The sequence below is a fragment of the Salmo salar genome, chromosome ssa29, assembly GCF_905237065.1.
Source record: "Salmo salar chromosome ssa29, Ssal_v3.1, whole genome shotgun sequence".
In the NCBI taxonomy this organism is placed as follows: Eukaryota; Metazoa; Chordata; class Actinopteri; order Salmoniformes; family Salmonidae; genus Salmo; species Salmo salar.
In genome coordinates this window covers 35,787,718-35,800,733 of record NC_059470.1, presented here as the reverse complement: position 1 = coordinate 35,800,733, position 13,016 = coordinate 35,787,718, and positions in this window count along the sequence as shown.

The following is a 13,016-nucleotide window of genomic DNA, read 5'->3' as shown; positions in this document are numbered from 1 at the left end:
ACCGAGTCAATGTGGAGGCTATATACAGGGGGTACCGGTACTGAGTCAATGTGGAGGCTATATACAGGGGGTACCGGTACAGAGTCAATGTGGAGGCTATATACAGGGGGTACCGGTACAGAGTCAATGTGGAGGCTATATACAGGGGGTACCGGTACAGAGTCAATGTGGAGGCTATATACAGGGGGTACCGGTACAGAGTCAATGTGGAGGCTATATACAGGGTATTACGGTACAGAGTCAATGTGGAGGCTATATACAGGGGGGTACCGGTACCGAGTCAATGTGGAGGCTATATACAGGGGGTACCGGTACCGAGTCAATGTGGAGGCTATACACAGGGGGTACCGGTACCGAGTCAGTGTGGAGACTATATACAGGGGGTACCGGTACCGAGTCAGTGTGGAGACTATATACAGGGGGTACCGGTACCGAGTCAGTGTGGAGGCTATATACAGCGGGTACCGGTACCGAGTCAGTGTGGAGGCTATATACAGGGGGTACCGGTACCGAGTCAGTGTGGAGGCTATATACAGGGGGGTACCGGTACAGAGTCAATGTGGAGGCTATATACAGGGGGTACCGGTACAGAGTCAATGTGGAGGCTATATACAGGGGGTACTGGTACAGAGTCAGTGTGGAGGCTATATACAGGGGTACTGGTACAGAGTCAATGTGGAGGCTATATACAGGGTATTACGGTACAGAGTCAATGTGGAGGCTATATACAGGGGGTACTTGTACAGAGTCAATGTGGAGGCTATATACAGGGGTACCGGTACAGAGTCAATGTGGAGGCTATATACAGGGGGTACCGGTACAGAGTCAATGTGGAGGCTATATACAGGTGGTACCGGTACAGAGTCAATGTGGAGGTTATATACAGGGTATTACGGTACAGAGTCAATGTGGAGGCTATATACAGGGGGTACTGGTACAGAGTCAATGTGGAGGCTATATACAGGGGGTACCGGTACAGAGTCAATGTGGAGACTATATACAGGGTATTACGGTACAGAGTCAATGTGGAGGCTATATACAGGGTATTACGGTACAGAGTCAATGTGAAGGCTATATACAGGGGGTACCGGTACAGAGTCAATGTGGAGACTATATACAGGGTATTACGGTACAGAGTCAATGTGGAGGCTATATACAGGGTATTACGGTACAGAGTCAATGTGGAGGCTATATACAGGGGGTACCGGTACAGAGTCAGTGTGGAGGCTATATACAGGGGGTACCGGTACAGAGTCAATGTGGAGGTTATATACAGGGTATTACGGTACAGAGTCAATGTGGAGGCTATATACAGGGGGTACCGGTACAGAGTCAGTGTGGAGGCTATATACAGGGGGTACCGGTACAGAGTCAATGTGGAGGTTATATACAGGGTATTACGGTACAGAGTCAATGTGGAGGCTATATACAGGGTATTACGGTACAGAGTCAATGTGGAGACTATATACAGGGTATTACGGTACAGAGTCAATGTGGAGGCTATATACAGGGGGTACCGGTACAGAGTCAGTGTGGAGGCTATATACAGGGGGTACCGGTACAGAGTCAATGTGGAGGTTATATACAGGGTATTACGGTACAGAGTCAATGTGGAGGCTATATACAGGGGGTACTGGTACAGAGTCAATGTGGAGGCTATATACAGGGGGTACCGGTACAGAGTCAATGTGGAGACTATATACAGGGTATTACGGTACAGAGTCAATGTGGAGGCTATATACAGGGTATTACGGTACAGAGTCAATGTGAAGGCTATATACAGGGGGTACCGGTACAGAGTCAATGTGGAGACTATGTACAGGGTATTACGGTACAGAGTCAATGTGGAGGCTATATACAGGGTATTACGGTACAGAGTCAATGTGGAGGCTATATACAGGGGGTACCGGTACAGAGTCAGTGTGGAGGCTATATACAGGGGTACCGGTACAGAGTCAATGTGGAGGTTATATACAGGGTATTACGGTACAGAGTCAATGTGGAGGCTATATACAGGGGGTACCGGTACAGAGTCAGTGTGGAGGCTATATACAGGGGGGTACCGGTACAGAGTCAATGTGGAGGTTATATACAGGGTATTACGGTACAGAGTCAATGTGGAGGCTATATACAGGGTATTACGGTACAGAGTCAATGTGGAGACTATATACAGGGTATTACGGTACAGAGTCAATGTGGAGGCTATATACAGGGGGTACCGGTACAGAGTCAGTGTGGAGGCTATATACAGGGGGTACCGGTACAGAGTCAATGTGGAGGTTATATACAGGGTATTACGGTACAGAGTCAATGTGGAGGCTATATACAGGGGGTACTGGTACAGAGTCAATGTGGAGGCTATATACAGGGGGTACCGGTACAGAGTCAATGTGGAGACTATATACAGGGTATTACGGTACAGAGTCAATGTGGAGGCTATATACAGGGTATTACGGTACAGAGTCAATGTGAAGGCTATATACAGGGGGTACCGGTACAGAGTCAATGTGGAGACTATATACAGGGTATTACGGTACAGAGTCAATGTGGAGGCTATATACAGGGTATTACGGTACAGAGTCAATGTGGAGGCTATATACAGGGGGTACCGGTACAGAGTCAGTGTGGAGGCTATATACAGGGGGTACCGGTACAGAGTCAATGTGGAGGTTATATACAGGGTATTACGGTACAGAGTCAATGTGGAGGCTATATACAGGGTATTACGGTACAGAGTCAATGTGGAGGCTATATACAGGGGGTACCGGTACAGAGTCAGTGTGGAGGCTATATACAGGGGGTACCGGTACAGAGTCAATGTGGAGGTTATATACAGGGTATTACGGTACAGAGTCAATGTGGAGGCTATATACAGGGTATTACGGTACAGAGTCAATGTGGAGGCTATATACAGGGTATTACGGTACAGAGTCAATGTGGAGGCTATATACAGGGGTACCGGTACAGAGTCAGTGTGGAGGCTATATACAGGGGGTACCGGTACAGAGTCAATGTGGAGGTTATATACAGGGTATTACGGTACAGAGTCAATGTGGAGGCTATATACAGGGGGTACCGGTACAGAGTCAGTGTGGAGGCTATATACAGGGGGTACTGGTACAGAGTCAGTGTGGAGGCTATATACAGGGGTTACCGGTACAGAGTCAATGTGGAGGCTATATACAGGGTATTACTGTACAGAGTCAATGTGGAGGCTATATACAGGGTATTACGGTACCGAGTCAATGTGGAGGCTATATACAGGGGGTACCGGTACAGAGTCAATGTGGAGGCTATATACAGGGGGTACCGGTACAGAGTCAGTGTGGAGGCTATATACAGGGGGTACCGGTACAGAGTCAATGTGGAGGCTATATACAGGGTATTACGGTACAGAGTCAATGTGGAGGCTATATACATGGTATTACGGTACAGAGTCAATGTGGAGGCTATATACAGGGGGTACCGGTACAGAGTCAATGTGGAGGCTATATACAGGGTATTACGGTACAGAGTCAATGTGGAGGCTATATACAGGGGGTACCAGTACAGAGTCAATGTGGAGGCTATATACAGGGGGTACCGGTACAGAGTCAATGTGGAGTCTATATAGAGGGTATTACGGGACAGAGTCAATGTGGAGGCTATATACAGGGTATTACGGTACAGAGTCAATGTGGAGGCTATATACAGGGGGTACCGGTACAGAGTCAATGTGGAGGCAATATACAGGGGGTACAGGTACAGAGTCAATGTGGAGGTTATATACAGGGTATTACGGTACAGAGTCAATGTGGAGGCTATATACAGGGGGTACCGGTACAGAGTCAATGTGGAGGCTATATACAGGGGGTACCGGTACAGAGTCAATGTGGAGGCTATATACAGGGGGTACCGGTACAGAGTCAATGTGGAGGCTATATACAGGGGGTACCGGTACAGAGTCAATGTGGAGGCTATATACAGGGTATTACGGTACAGAGTCAATGTGGAGGCTATATACAGGGTATTACGGTACAGAGTCAATGTGGAGGCTATATACAGGGGGTACCGGTACCGAGTCAATGTGGAGGCTATATACAAGGGGTACCGGTACAGAGTCAATGTGGAGGCTATATACAGGGGGTACCGGTACCGAGTCAATGTGGAGGCTATATACAGGGGGTACCGGTACAGAGTCAATGTGGAGGCTATATACAGGGGGTACGGTACAGAGTCAATGTGGAGGCTATATACAGGGGGTACCGGTACAGAGTCAATGTGGAGGCTATATAGAGGGGGTACCGGTACAGAGTCAATGTGGAGGCTATATACAGGGTATTACGGTACAGAGTCAATGTGGAGGCTATATACAGGGGGTACCGGTACAGAGTTAATGTGGAGGCTATATACAGGGGGTACCGGTACTGAGTCAATGTGGAGGCTATATACAGGGTATTACGGTACAGAGTCAATGTGGAGGCTATATACAGGGGGTACTGGTACAGAGTCAATGTGGAGGCTATATACAGGGGGTATCGGTACAGAGTCAATGTGGAGGCTATATACAGGGGGGTACCGGTACTGAGTCAATGTGGAGGCTATATACAGGGTATTACGGTACAGAGTCAATGTGGAGGCTATATACAGGGGGTACTGGTACAGAGTCAATGTGGAGGCTATATAACAGGGGTACCGGTACCGAGTCAATGTGGAGGCTATATACAGGGGGTACCGGTACCGAGTCAATGTGGAGGCTATATACAGGGGGTACCGGTACTGAGTCAATGTGGAGGCTATATACAGGGGGTACCGGTACAGAGTCAATGTGGAGGCTATATACAGGGGGTACCGGTACAGAGTCAATGTGGAGGCTATATACAGGGGGTACCGGTACAGAGTCAATGTGGAGGCTATATACAGGGGGTACCGGTACAGAGTCAATGTGGAGGCTATATACAGGGTATTACGGTACAGAGTCAATGTGGAGGCTATATACAGGGGGTACCGGTACCGAGTCAATGTGGAGGCTATATACAGGGGGTACCGGTACCGAGTCAATGTGGAGGCTATACACAGGGGGTACCGGTACCGAGTCAGTGTGGAGACTATATACAGGGGGTACCGGTACCGAGTCAGTGTGGAGACTATATACAGGGGGTACCGGTACCGAGTCAGTGTGGAGGCTATATACAGCGGGTACCGGTACCGAGTCAGTGTGGAGGCTATATACAGGGGGTACCGGTACCGAGTCAGTGTGGAGGCTATATACAGGGGGTACCGGTACAGAGTCAATGTGGAGGCTATATACAGGGGGTACCGGTACAGAGTCAATGTGGAGGCTATATACAGGGGGTACCGGTACAGAGTCAGTGTGGAGGCTATATACAGGGGGTACTGGTACAGAGTCAATGTGGAGGCTATATACAGGGTATTACGGTACAGAGTCAATGTGGAGGCTATATACAGGGGGTACTTGTACAGAGTCAATGTGGAGGCTATATACAGGGGGTACCGGTACAGAGTCAATGTGGAGGCTATATACAGGGGGTACCGGTACAGAGTCAATGTGGAGGCTATATACAGGTGGTACCGATACTGAGTCAATGTGGAGGCTATATACAGGGTATTACGGTACAGAGTCAATGTGGAGGCTATATACAGGGTATTACGGTACAGAGTCAATGTGGAGGCTATATACAGGGGGTACCGGTACCGAGTCAATGTGGAGGCTATATACAGGGGGTACCGGTACAGAGTCAATGTGGAGGCTATATACAGGGGGTACCGGTACCGAGTCAATGTGGAGGCTATATACAGGGGGTACCGGTACAGAGTCAATGTGGAGGCTATATACAGGGGGTACCGGTACAGAGTCAATGTGGAGGCTATATACAGGGGGTACCGGTACAGAGTCAATGTGGAGGCTATATACAGGGTATTACGGTACAGAGTCAATGTGGAGGCTATATACAGGGGTACCGGTACAGAGTCAATGTGGAGGCTATATACAGGGGGTACCGGAACAGAGTCAATGTGGAGGCTATATACAGGGTGTACCAGTACAGAGTCAATGTGGAGGCTATATACAGGGGGTACCGGTACAGAGTCAATGTGGAGGCTATATACAGGGGGTACCGGTATTGAGTCAATGTGTAGGCTATATACAGGGTATTACGGTACAGAGTCAATGTGGAGGCTATATACAGTGGGTACCGGTAATGAGTCAATGTGGAGGCTATATACAGGGTATTACGGTACAGAGTCAATGTGGAGGCTATATACAGGGGGTACCGGTACAGAGTCAATGTGGAGGCTATATACAGGGGGTACCGGTACAGAGTCAATGTGGAGGCTATATACAGGGGGTACCGGTACAGAGTCAATGTGGAGGCTATATACAGGGGGTACCGGTACAGAGTCAATGTGGAGGCTATATACAGGGGGTACCGGTATTGAGTCAATGTGTAGGCTATATACAGGGTATTACGGTACAGAGTCAATGTGGAGGCTATATACAGGGGTACCGGTACAGAGTCAGTGTGGAGGCTATATACAGGGGGGTACCGGTACAGAGTCAATGTGGAGGTTATATACAGGGTATTACGGTACAGAGTCAATGTGGAGGCTATATACAGGGTATTACGGTACAGAGTCAATGTGGAGGCTATATACAGGGTATTACGGTACAGAGTCAATGTGGAGGCTATATACAGGGGGTACCGGTACAGAGTCAGTGTGGAGGCTATATACAGGGGTACCGGTACAGAGTCAATGTGGAGGTTATATACAGGGTATTACGGTACAGAGTCAATGTGGAGGCTATATACAGGGGTACCGGTACAGAGTCAGTGTGGAGGCTATATACAGGGGGTACTGGTACAGAGTCAGTGTGGAGGCTATATACAGGGGTTACCGGTACAGAGTCAATGTGGAGGCTATATACAGGGTATTACTGTACAGAGTCAATGTGGAGGCTATATACAGGGTATTACGGTACCGAGTCAATGTGGAGGCTATATACAGGGGGTACCGGTACAGAGTCAATGTGGAGGCTATATACAGGGGGTACCGGTACAGAGTCAGTGTGGAGGCTATATACAGGGGTACCGGTACAGAGTCAATGTGGAGGCTATATACAGGGGTATTACGGTACAGAGTCAATGTGGAGGCTATATACAGGGTATTACGGTACAGAGTCAATGTGGAGGCTATATACAGGGGGTACCGGTACAGAGTCAATGTGGAGGCTATATACAGGGTATTACGGTACAGAGTCAATGTGGAGGCTATATACAGGGGGTACCAGTACAGAGTCAATGTGGAGGCTATATACAGGGGGTACCGGTACAGAGTCAATGTGGAGGCTATATAGAGGGTATTACGGGACAGAGTCAATGTGGAGGCTATATACAGGGTATTACGGTACAGAGTCAATGTGGAGGCTATATACAGGGGGTACCGGTACAGAGTCAATGTGGAGGCAATATACAGGGGGTACCGGTACAGAGTCAATGTGGAGGTTATATACAGGGTATTACGGTACAGAGTCAATGTGGAGGCTATATACAGGGGGTACCGGTACAGAGTCAATGTGGAGGCTATATACAGGGGGTACCGGTACAGAGTCAATGTGGAGGCTATATACAGGGGGTACCGGTACAGAGTCAATGTGGAGGCTATATACAGGGGGTACCGGTACAGAGTCAATGTGGAGGCTATATACAGGGTATTACGGTACAGAGTCAATGTGGAGGCTATATACAGGGTATTACGGTACAGAGTCAATGTGGAGGCTATATACAGGGGGTACCGGTACCGAGTCAATGTGGAGGCTATATACAAGGGGTACCGGTACAGAGTCAATGTGGAGGCTATATACAGGGGGTACCGGTACCGAGTCAATGTGGAGGCTATATACAGGGGGTACCGGTACCGAGTCAATGTGGAGGCTATATACAGGGGGTACCGGTACAGAGTCAATGTGGAGGCTATATACAGGGGGTACCGGTACAGAGTCAATGTGGAGGCTATATAGAGGGGGTACCGGTACAGAGTCAATGTGGAGGCTATATACAGGGTATTACGGTACAGAGTCAATGTGGAGGCTATATACAGGGGGTACCGGTACAGAGTCAATGTGGAGGCTATATACAGGGGGTACCGGTACTGAGTCAATGTGGAGGCTATATACAGGGTATTACGGTACAGAGTCAATGTGGAGGCTATATACAGGGGGTACTGGTACAGAGTCAATGTGGAGGCTATATACAGGGGGTACCGGTACAGAGTCAATGTGGAGGCTATATACAGTGGGTACCGGTAATGAGTCAATGTGGAGGCTATATACAGGGTATTACGGTACAGAGTCAATGTGGAGGCTATATACAGGGGGTACTGGTACAGAGTCAATGTGGAGGCTATATAACAGGGGGTACCGGTACCGAGTCAATGTGGAGGCTATATACAGGGGGTACCGGTACCGAGTCAATGTGGAGGCTATATACAGGGGGTACCGGTACTGAGTCAATGTGGAGGCTATATACAGGGGGTACCGGTACAGAGTCAATGTGGAGGCTATATACAGGGGGTACCGGTACAGAGTCAATGTGGAGGCTATATACAGGGGGTACCGGTACAGAGTCAATGTGGAGGCTATATACAGGGGGTACCGGTACAGAGTCAATGTGGAGGCTATATACAGGGTATTACGGTACAGAGTCAATGTGGAGGCTATATACAGGGGGTACCGGTACCGAGTCAATGTGGAGGCTATATACAGGGGGTACCGGTACCGAGTCAATGTGGAGGCTATACACAGGGGGTACCGGTACCGAGTCAGTGTGGAGACTATATACAGGGGGGTACCGGTACCGAGTCAGTGTGGAGACTATATACAGGGGGTACCGGTACCGAGTCAGTGTGGAGGCTATATACAGCGGGTACCGGTACCGAGTCAGTGTGGAGGCTATATACAGGGGGTACCGGTACCGAGTCAGTGTGGAGGCTATATACAGGGGGTACCGGTACAGAGTCAATGTGGAGGCTATATACAGGGGGTACCGGTACAGAGTCAATGTGGAGGCTATATACAGGGGGTACTGGTACAGAGTCAGTGTGGAGGCTATATACAGGGGGTACTGGTACAGAGTCAATGTGGAGGCTATATACAGGGTATTACGGTACAGAGTCAATGTGGAGGCTATATACAGGGGGTACTTGTACAGAGTCAATGTGGAGGCTATATACAGGGGGTACCGGTACAGAGTCAATGTGGAGGCTATATACAGGGGGTACCGGTACAGAGTCAATGTGGAGGCTATATACAGGTGGTACCGATACTGAGTCAATGTGGAGGCTATATACAGGGTATTACGGTACAGAGTCAATGTGGAGGCTATATACAGGGTATTACGGTACAGAGTCAATGTGGAGGCTATATACAGGGGGTACCGGTACCGAGTCAATGTGGAGGCTATATACAGGGGGTACCGGTACAGAGTCAATGTGGAGGCTATATACAGGGGGTACCGGTACCGAGTCAATGTGGAGGCTATATACAGGGGGTACCGGTACAGAGTCAATGTGGAGGCTATATACAGGGGGTACCGGTACAGAGTCAATGTGGAGGCTATATACAGGGGGTACCGGTACAGAGTCAATGTGGAGGCTATATACAGGGTATTACGGTACAGAGTCAATGTGGAGGCTATATACAGGGGGTACCGGTACAGAGTCAATGTGGAGGCTATATACAGGGGGTACCGGTACAGAGTCAATGTGGAGGCTATATACAGGGGGTACCGGTACAGAGTCAATGTGGAGGCTATATACAGGGGGTACCGGTACAGAGTCAATGTGGAGGCTATATACAGGGGGTACCGGTATTGAGTCAATGTGTAGGCTATATACAGGGTATTACGGTACAGAGTCAATGTGGAGGCTATATACAGGGGGTACCGGTACTGAGCCAATGTGGAGGCTATATACAGGGTATTACGGTACAGAGTCAATGTGGAGGCTATATACAGGGGGTACCGGTACAGAGTCAATGTGGAGGCTATATACAGGGGGTACCGGTACAGAGTCAATGTGGAGGCTATATACAGGGGGTACCGGTACAGAGTCAATGTGGAGGCTATATACAGGGGGTACCGGTACAGAGTCAATGTGGAGGCTATATACAGGGGGTACCGGTATTGAGTCAATGTGTAGGCTATATACAGGGTATTACGGTACAGAGTCAATGTGGAGGCTATATACAGGGGGTACTGGTACAGAGTCAATGTGGAGGCTATATACAGGGGGTACCGGTACCGAGTCAATGTGGAGGCTATATACAGGGGGTACCGGTACCGAGTCCATGTGGAGGCTATATACAGGGGGTACCGGTACAGAGTCAATGTGTGGGGGTACAGGTTAGTCAAGGTAATTTGTTCATGTAGTTAGGGGTAAAGTGACTATGCATAGATAATAAACAGCGAGTAGCAGCAGTGTAAAAACACATTTTGGGGGGGGCAATTTGATAAATTTTTCAGCAGTCTTATTACTTGGGGTAGAAGCTGTTAAGGAGCCTTTTGGTCGTAGACTTGGTGCTCCGGTACCGCTTGCCATGCGGTAGCAGAGAAAACAGTCTATGACCTGGGTGACTGAAGTCTGACAATTTTATGGGCTTTCCTCTGACAATGCCTAGTATATAGGTCCTGGATGGCAGGAAGCTTGGCCCCAGTGATTTACTGGGCCGTACACACTACCCTCTGTAGTGCCTTATGGTCAGATGCCAAGCAGTTGCCATACCAGGCGGTGATGCAACCGGTCAGGATGCTCTCAATGGTGCAGCTGTAGAACTTTTTGAGGATCTGGGGACCCATGCCAAATATTTTCAGTCTCCTGAGGGGGAAAAGGTGTTGTCATGCCCTCTTCCCAACTTTTTTGGTGTGTTTGGACCATGATAGCTTGTTGGTGATGTGGACAACAAGAAACTTGAAACTCTTGACCCACTCCACTACAGCCCCGTCGATGTTAATGCGGGTCTCTACGGCCCACCTTTTCCTGTAGACCACTATCAGCTCCTTAGTCTTGCTCAGATTGAGGGAGAGGTTGTTGTCCTTGCACCACACTGCCAGGTCTCTGACCTCCTCCCTATAGGCTGTCTCATCGTTGTAGGTAATCAAGCGTAGCACTGTTGTGTCATTGGCAAACTTAATAATAGTGTTGGAGTTGTGTTTGGCCACGCAGTCATGGGCTAACAGGGAGTACAGGAGGGGACTAACCACGCACCCCTGAGGGGCCCCAGTGTTGAGGATAATGTTGTTGCCTACCCTTACCACCTGGGGGAGGACCATCAGGAAGTACAGGATCCAGTTGCAGAGGGAGGTTTTTGGTCCCAGGGTCTGAGCTTTGTGGGCACTACGGTGTTGAGCGCTGAGCTGTAGTCAATGAACAGCATTCTCACATAGGTGTTCCTTTTGTCCAGGTGGGAAAGGGCAGTGTGGAGTGCAGTTGAGATTGCGTCATCTGTGGATCTGTTGGGGCGGTATGCAAACTGCAGTAGGTCTCGAGTATCCGGGATGATGCTGTTGATGTGAGCCATGACCAGCCATGGGGCAGTAATCATTTAGGCAGGTTACGTTCTCTTCCTTGGGCACAGGGATTATGGTGGTCTGCTTGAAACATGTTGGTATTACACACTCAGTCAGGGAGAGGTTGAAAATGTCAGTGAAGACACTTGCCAGTTGGTCCGCGCATGCTTTGAGTACACATCCTGGTAATCCGTCTGGCCCCGCGGCTTTGTGAATGTTGACCTGTTTAAAGGTCTTGCTCACATCGGCTACCGAGAGCGTTATTACACAGTCGTAGGGAACAGCTGGTGCTCTCATGCATGCTTCAGTGTTGCTTGCCTCAAAGTGAGCATAAAAGACATTTAGCTTGACTGGTAGGCTTGCGTCACTGGGCAGCTCATGGCTGGGTTTCCCTTTGTAGTCCGTAATAGTTTTCAAGCCCTGCCACAACCGAAGTGGTAGAAATGAGGTAAAATGGATTTAAGTTAGCCTGTATTAAAGTCCCCAACCACTAGGAGCGCCACTTCTGGATGAGCATTTCCTTGTTTGTTTACGGCCTTATACAGCTGGTTGAGTGCGGTCTTAGTGCCAGCATCGGTTTGTGGTGGTAAAAAGACGGCTTTTGAATAATATAGATGAGAGATCTCTTGGTAGATAATGTGGTCTACAGCTTATCATAAGGTACTCTACCTCATGCGAGCAATACCTCGAGATTTCTTTAATATTAGACATCGCGCACCAGCTGACAAATAGAAACACCCCGCTTCTCGTCTTACCAGACGTAGCTTCTCTGTCCAGCCGATGCATGGAAAATCCCGCCAGCTCTATATTATCCGTGTGTCATTCAGCCAGAACTCGGTGAAACATAAGATATTACAGTTTTTAATGTCCTGTTGGTAGGAGTCTTGATCATATATCATCCATTTTGTTTTCCAATGATTGCACATTGGCCAATAGAATGGATTGTAGTGGAAGTTTACTCACTGGCCTATGAATCCTCAGCAGGCAGCCCGACCATTTTTCTCCATCTTTTCTTTATGCAAATAATTCCCATCTCCCTGAAGCAGCTCTCACTTACATGACTCACTCAGATATCTTAATTCTTGTTAGCCAATGCCCATCACATGATCAGGTCCTTCTCACAGGCATCTCAGCTATGAAGTAGGCTCCAAGTGAAGACAGACACATCGGGACACAACTGCTGGGTCCATCTTATCGAATTCCAAGGTGTATATTGAAGATGCTAGAAGAACTGTCCACAAGGTGAGTAGGCCTAACGAACAGCAATCTACTATCCCCCGTAGTACAAAAGTTGACCTATTCTATTGGTCAGCTTGTCATTCGGTGCAATAAATATTCCAAACATCTGGGACAGTTGTCGGTTGCAATAGATCTTAAATTTATACAACACATCAAAAACAACAACATTTAAGCAATGAGGCTGATGCAACAGATCAGAACGTTTAGCTTAAAATG